This window comes from Aptenodytes patagonicus, chromosome 5 (genome assembly GCF_965638725.1).
Source record: "Aptenodytes patagonicus chromosome 5, bAptPat1.pri.cur, whole genome shotgun sequence".
In the NCBI taxonomy this organism is placed as follows: Eukaryota; Metazoa; Chordata; class Aves; order Sphenisciformes; family Spheniscidae; genus Aptenodytes; species Aptenodytes patagonicus.
Window position 1 is genome coordinate 77069782 of NC_134953.1, and position 7079 is coordinate 77076860.

Sequence of the window (7079 nt, forward strand, 5' to 3'; positions counted from 1 at the left end):
CGCGCCGCAGGGTCCGTCCCTTCTGCTGCAGCCCGGGCCGGCTGGCGTCCCCGGCTCCAGCCCTGCCTCGCTCCTGCGCTGCCCGTCCCGACGAGCACGGTCTCTCCCTTAAAACATGCAAAAATCGCCCCTGCGCCAGGAACCCCAACCACCCAAGGTAAACGCGCATCACGGCTTCAAAAAAAACCGCACAGAAATTGCAGCCGAGCCCACGATGATCTTGGGATCTCCTTACCAGAAGGCACTGCTCTTCCAGACCGTTGGCTCTTTCCTCGTTTGGGAAACTGTATTTATTTGCCTCAAATTTAATTGTCTTTTAACCTTGGTTATTAATGAAGCAGACTTTGCTGGCCTGAGGGGAGTGCGAAGGGAGCGCGGGGGAACCGCGGTGCTTTCTCCAGGAGCGTACGTCTGAAACCTGACGAGAAATACCTCAAAAACACGCTGTAAAAGCAGCTTACACTTTATCTAGCATGACCCGTTCCAAAATGTAGGTTACGATGACAAGCGTGATGTCGGCTGCTTTCATTTTGCAGGGGGGTACCTGGTAAGCGGACTCGATGCCATTTCGAAGCAGGACTTCGGTTCGGGATGTCGCCGAGCTCTGCTTTCCAGCTAAAGACGCAAGAGAGGTAAAACACAGACCGGCCTCGGGGAGACGCTGGTCAGGGGTTTCTAATCCAGTACGGTTTAAACAGAAGAGACCTGTGGCTTGTGAGGAATTGTACAAACATATCTAAAATTGTTGCTGGTTGAGCTGGCATGCCTCTTGTAACATGTCAGGCTCTGAATAACTCTGAAAAGAAGAAAGGAGGAGGAATCTGGCTTTACTCGATAGGAGCATTTTCAGGTGTAGGCTGGGAGGAGTAGAAGAAGTTGTGAATAGATATGACAAAGGCAACAACGAGACAGACATTTGCATGAAGCGCAGAAAGTTGACCTATAGGAGGAAACACCGTGGCTCGGGTCCCAACAGCGTGAACCATCAAGAACCTTAAAACTGAAAGGTGTTTCTTGTTTTACTATGACATGACCAAAAAAAAAAAAAAAAAAAAAAAGAAAAAAAGAAAGATGTGTGTAGCAGCAGCACCCACGACACCCAGCCAAGAACGAGAGACGTGAGAGGCTTCCCCAGCGTAACAATTTCTAAATCAAAATGGAGGGGGAGGCTTGAGAAGGGAAACAACTAGACTGAGGAGCCTTGCCCGGTGTTTACGCTGGCTGCTAATAACGCTCCTACAGGTGTGACCCGACTTCAGGTACAAAAACCTCTGGCCAGGGTACCGAGCGTCGCATCGCTGTGACAGAACGGGGCTCCGTTCAGTTTGCAGCAGAGGAGAAGCGATGCCTTAGCAGAAGAATTGAGTGGGAAGTGGCAGCTCTTGCTGTAAAAAAAAGTGGAGAGTGTATAAGAGTTAAAATAGGTTTTTCTCTGAAATGCCCATGTACCTTCAATAGCTCCACGGGAGTTTTAGGATTTCAAATAACAGCAAAATTTGTGCCATTCTGCATAATTGTATTCTCTACAAAGAAAGTTTCCTACATCTCTTAGCAAAGATGGTACTTTCATTAGAAGGAAAATAATTTCAAAATGACATCTCTTTGTGCCAAGAATTAAAAAGGTCTAACAAGGAGTTCTAAAAAAATAATGAAGCATTTACATTGACTCCTTTGGTTTTACAGGTAGAATAATGACACAAAAATAAAAGACAATTTTAATTGGTGAAGGGAAGGGGAAACATCTTAGTTCCTGACTTGTCACTGTGTTCATCCTCTCTCGTAGCTCCCACCATTGTCACTGGCAATATACAGCACTTTATTTGTCTTTACTGAGGTTCGGCTCTGTTAAAAACAACCCAGTTTTCTCTCTCTGCTAGCGTAAGATTTCAGCTTTCCTTAACGGGGGTCTCCGATAGACAAGAATGAACCCAGAATGTCTTGGTTTGGCAGTGGTTCAATCCCCTGTAATTTTACTAATTTAAATTTAGTCGCAGGCAGCACACTTAGGAAATGCCATCTCTTTTTGCCCCATCGCAGCCCAGAAACTCTCCATGATCACTCAGTCGTCGTAGCTGGAGAGCACGAACCCTCTGTGCTCAGCGTACAGTTCCGACTGCCATGTATGGACATTTCTAATTACTTTGGAGGCGCTCCATTTTGTAGTGCATGCATAATTAGTTAGTTATTTACATTTTATTTTAGCATCTTTTCTAGCCGGTGCGCTAATGAAATCCCGGTGTGACATCAGAACCTTCCTGTTGAAGTGGGTCTTCCCTTCAGGGATCAGCCACCCTTTTAAATTAATGAGCCACTTTACAGAAACCGCTTCATAATTTTATGTGCAGCGTCTGCGAGGAAATTTATAAATGGCTCGACTCTTTTCTTAGCGTCCGATCCAAAATCTCTTGAAATTAAAAGAAAATCCCCCATTAGTGTTGTGTGCTTTGGGTCGTCTCTTACGTGGATTTTTTTATTTCACGCGCTTACAATAACTCAGTAAGGGCAAAGGGTCCTTCAACCTTCACACACGTGAGCTGAAGTACGTGTGGGAAAGAAAGGATGGACGTAAGAAAGCTGATTAGCGCTGGAGCCCCCAAAAGTATAGGGTGGGCTGTAGGTAAGAATTAGTAACATCATATTATTAACAAACAAACTTGTGTTTCATTTGAAGACTGAGGAGAATATGGGAAATACAGTTGCACAGAGATTAGTCTCCCATAGAAGCGAGCTGCTTTTGAGGCGCTATTTTGGTTAAAAACTTGAAAATTTCACAGCTTAACTTTTTTTGTTAGAGTATCTGTGGTAGCATTAGCAAAACTTTAAGCAACATCTCTCGCTGCTCACATCCAGCACATCCTGGATTTTTTAAGTGTAATTGAACCAAAAAAAAAAAAGGGGGGGGGGGAGAAAGAGAGAGAAAAGGTGTTGCTTAGCAACAGCCTCATTCAAATGTTCAGAAATTGGTATACTTGCTGGAATTTGGGAGACATCTCAGGGAGCTTGCCAGGTACACGGGCTAAGGAGAGAAAGGAGCCGATGTCCAAAATGGAGAAGGAAACCTCTACTGCGATCGGTTTAAACGTGTGCACTTGATCCAACTTGGTTTGAAATACACCTCTAGTTGCCTAGGTTAAGCACATTTGGGCTTCGTTGTGTGCCCTTGATCGTCGTTTCAGTAATGGAGGACTTGTTTTGTGGCAGGTAAATGTGGCTAGCTTCTTTGTGATGTTTGTAAATGTGTTTATTTTCCTTTGTTTTTAGGTATGCTTATCTTCTCTCTCCTCAGCCTGGTTTACTCCACAAGCAAGCTTGTCCTGAAGACAGCACTTGCCCTTTGGCAGAGCGGGAGGACCTGCTGGGTGATGTGTTTGCAGCACCAACTTCTGCCTGACGTTTTCTTGCCCAAATTCCCCTTTGAGAGGCCAACTCACTGCGGAAAAGGAGCAAAACCTTAAAGCGTGTACGCGTGTCAGTCTGGGTGGAGGAGTATGTGGAAAGGAATGGGGGCGAGGAGGGCTTGAGAGTGATTATTCCTGGGTGAAGTCCTGTGCATGCCATTTTCCCTTTCTCCTAGGAGAGGCAGCCCTTGTGCTGGAGGCCTGGGAGACCAGCCTTGGTGCTGGGTAGGATGTCCACAAAGCACAGTGGAAGGCTGTCTGATGGTGTTTTGGCCACGAGCTACAGCCTTAGGTGGTTTTTTTTTTGTCTCCACATAATGCTGTCACTGCTTTGTGCGCTGGTAGGTCGACCACCTCCCTTTTGGGCTGCCGGGTGGTTGTTGTTTTGTGACTTGGATTTTTTTTTTTTTAACCTTTTGAGATTCCCTCCCTTTCTTTCCATGGTGTATGAGGAAGGAGGGAGAAGTGTCTCAGTAGTTCCTCTCCACGTACTCTTGATTTGCCGTTCAGCAGCCTGGGGAGGGATCTCCAGCCTCCGCATGTCCTTGGGTCAGGCAGGATGAAGAGAACATCTGGGATCGGCACTCCAGACACCTGGACTTCAGGAAAAGCACCCATGAGGGTGTGCATTGTCCTGGTGTCATGGGCTAATTAAACCTCTTCTGGTTTCCCCAGTATTACTAGGGATTTCTTTAATATCAACGTAGAAAGTATTTGTAAGACTGGTTGTCCTTCTGTCTGGAACCCGATGGGTGGATTTCTGTGTGCTGCAAGAGCTGGAGCACGTTGCCTCTTTGTGGCAGCATCGCCTTAAGTATATTCACTCTCTTGTACGATACAAGGAAGGAACTGCAGGATTCTGAATGAAACACCACCTCTGTTCTGAAATGGACCGTCGCTTTATTCCTGCCAGTCTTGTTCCTTTTGGCAATGGCTGCCTTTTCCACACACCTCCAAGTAAGAAGACACGCAAAGGAAAAATCAGTAATTTTTCCCTCACACATCATGAGGGAAGAGCTCCGAGAGAGGAAAAGTGACCAGGGCTCACAGGCACTAAGAAGGGAACTTAAAATCCTGTTAAAATTCTGAAGCTCGTTCCCTTTGCAGGGGGAGAATCCCCTCCCGGTGTGGATTGACTTGCCAATTCATTTGTAGAAACAATTATAAAATGCAAATATTTAAGAATCACTGTATAGGTTGTAATCTTATTTCGAAAACAAACATTGCTTTGTACTGTGGCTCCTGAGTGCTGTGAGTCAAGAGATTTTTCAGCGTTTATCCCATTTCGAGCAATAGGCTGCAGGGAATAAATGCTGCTAGTCAGACCGAGGGGTGACGCAGGGACTCCTGGAGCATCATGTGCTCCCGGCAAGTTGTTGCCTCCGTTCAACAAGTGTTTGTAAAGATACTCAAATTAGAGTTAAAATTGGGGTGGTTTTTTTTGGTATTTAATTGTTATTTAGGCACAGGTCGTAGCCAAGTAGGTGGTAGCATTCACGTTAAACGCGGCTTGTAAGCCCTGGTCGGGGTCTCTGCGCAGGCTGCTCGCTGTCCGCAGGAGCCTCCCTGCCCGTGGCCGCCGGTGTGGCTTTCGGTGCGGTTGGGTGCGGACTGCAGGGCGCGAGGCACGCGAGGCGTCTCTGCGGCGTGCTGAGATAGCTCGAGATACAGATAGCCGGGAGGGGAAGGGAAGATGGGAAGAAGACTGAGGGGACTGTGGAGGTTTAGGACTGCGGCTCCCGTGCGGCGAGCCCCCGCTGGCTGCCCAGCACAGGGCCGTGCCGTGCCGGGACGGGGAAGGGGAGAGCTTTGCGTGCTAGGTGTTTTTAGGAAGGACTTGTAGTCAGGGCGCGCTGGATCCCTGCTACCTGGGTGTTCGTGCCGGGAGTGCCCTGCGTGAGACGGTGCCCGGCTCCGCGGCGCCGGTGGCAGGGCAAGCCCCTGCGCCTCCACCACTGCCCCCTCGCACCCCTCCCTGGCAGAACAGGGACCCTACGTGGGGGCTCTCCCCGTTTTACTGGGTGTATTGGAAAACCGTGTGAGGAAAAAAACAAGTTGTACCGATCTTGAGAGCAAGCAACTCGTGACGCAATATATTGGCAACTGGCAGGAAATAAAGTTGCTGCCATAAAGTTACACAATGAATATCGCTTTGCAGGATGAATTCTGGTGCCTTGTCTTGATTCTATTTCTCCCTGTGAGAGAAAATATTGAGGCTTTTTAAAGGGTAGCCTGGCTGCAAGGAGCTGCTTTATTTCTGCAGCAGTTGGTAATGCGGTTGTGTACAAATACTAACGGTTTGCGTGAAGCCTGAGTATTTCAGGAGCTGGGTTAGTTACGAAGATTGAGACCGGGCCTGATAGACAGGTACAATGTCCTTTATCAAAATACACCACCATAATAAGAGAGAGTAAATCAAAGTATATGGAGGAAATGGATTCTTTCATTGTGGAAGATTTCTCAAGCATTAGTCGCTAACTTCCTTTTGCTGGATAGATGCAAACATGACAAAGGAGGTTATTTCCTCCCAAATTACGGTGCACAGCGGTTTTTAAAAGCAAAATTCATCCCTGTGCAGAAGGCCACCACGGTAGGTGCTGGCCTCTGAGCTGAAGATTATGATGCACTTCTTTATTTGTCTCTATTTATAATTAAGCTCATCACACAGAGTTTGAATAAATCAAGGTGTAAATGCATTATTAGAATGAAGTTATGTAATATGCATGTGCCTCTAATACTAACACGTTATATATGCCTGCTCTATACAGCTGCACGACACAGTGTATTTATTGAAATCTAGCATTTGTATAGTCCTATAATGGCAGATCTTTTCTCAACTGCTTGTGAGCCTGAGGGTATGCAACATCCATTCATCGTTGTACTCTGACAAAACACTGATAAAAATGAAAATGCTGCAAGGAAACGTGGACCTACAGTAATACGGGAAGCTACAATTTCAGGGGCTAATACACTTCTGTATCTCATAAATTGACTTAGGCCTTTGCTTATTTTCAAAGAGCTCCTCTGTAAAATAGCAAAGAATATGTAGTCTCTGTATGCGCAGTAAGGCAGAGATAACACAAATAGCAAAAAAAAAAAAAAGAAGTCATGCAAATTGAATGTAATATGATGTATTTAAGATGGAAGGAAATAATTTGAAGAAAAAAAACCCTGTTTGATAACATACCTACTCAGCTTGTATCCAATGCTTTGCCATATTCTTAAAAAAATGGTGTTTACTTAATTATAAAATCATAGGGGCGAAAAACAGGGAAGTCTGGTAACGTCTTTGGCAGAAGAGGTTTCGATCTCTTCCCTCTGTAGTCCCGAGGGTACTCACTTGGTGTTCAGATGGAGCGCTTGGAGACAGAGTAGCAGAGACTGAAAACCCCTCACTTTCTTTAAAAGCTCCGAAAATCCTGTGGCTCGGGCTGGGTGGGGGAGAGTTCTGCCGTTCCCGTTTGAAATCACTGTGCGGACCAAGCGTGACTCAAAGCGTGCCGTCGCCCGGCACCTCCCGTTGCAAGAGGCTCCGCAAACATCTGCGTGCCGAGCGCGTCTTGGGTTGCTCACCCCGTCTCACGTCGGTGCCCGGCGCTGTGCGGCGTTGGACCCTACGTCGGTGAGCGTTGTGCCTGGAGGGCTCTGGCGGCCTCTCTTGCTTTTTAGGCTGGTTTTGGC

At 46.7% G+C, this 7079-nt stretch overlaps 1 long non-coding RNA gene across 1 annotated transcript; it reads left to right on the forward strand.

Annotated features, from left to right (window-relative positions):
• Positions 1–545: 545 nt before the first annotated feature.
• On the forward strand, positions 546–4583 carry LOC143160531 (uncharacterized). Its single transcript, XR_012995395.1, has 2 exons — positions 546–632; positions 3262–4583. It is a non-coding gene; the product is annotated as an uncharacterized LOC143160531 (long non-coding RNA).
• Positions 4584–7079: the final 2496 nt, after the last annotated feature.